Genomic DNA, 405 nt, shown 5'->3' with positions numbered 1-405 from the left:
GCTGGTCTTTATAGTCTTTATGTGGAAAATGTGAAAGACTCTTTAGGACAAAATACCAAGTAGAAAGAACAGAAATATACAATCATGTTCATGTGATGGTTTAACTCTGTAGAGGTTGTGGATCTGTGTGATTCTGCATTGGGAGGGATGAAAGAAATGAAAAGCCATATGACAAGGTGATATCAACCTAAACAACAAACAGGTTTTTAAAGAAAAGGATGTTTATTTGGGATAGAGCATTGCAGTGAAAATACACATACCACATGCCATAGTAGACTGTGCATATTCAAGGAGGTAAAGGAAGGCAAAGGTTTTTTTTTTTCTTTTCTTTTCTTTTTTTTTTGAGACGGAATCTTGCTCTGTCTGTCACCCAGGCTGGAGTGCAATCTCGGCTCACTGCAACCT

Source organism: Mandrillus leucophaeus, unplaced genomic scaffold (genome assembly GCF_000951045.1).
Source record: "Mandrillus leucophaeus isolate KB7577 unplaced genomic scaffold, Mleu.le_1.0 Scaffold526, whole genome shotgun sequence".
Classification (NCBI taxonomy): Eukaryota; Metazoa; Chordata; class Mammalia; order Primates; family Cercopithecidae; genus Mandrillus; species Mandrillus leucophaeus.
Note: the sequence above shows the minus strand (reverse complement) of the source record.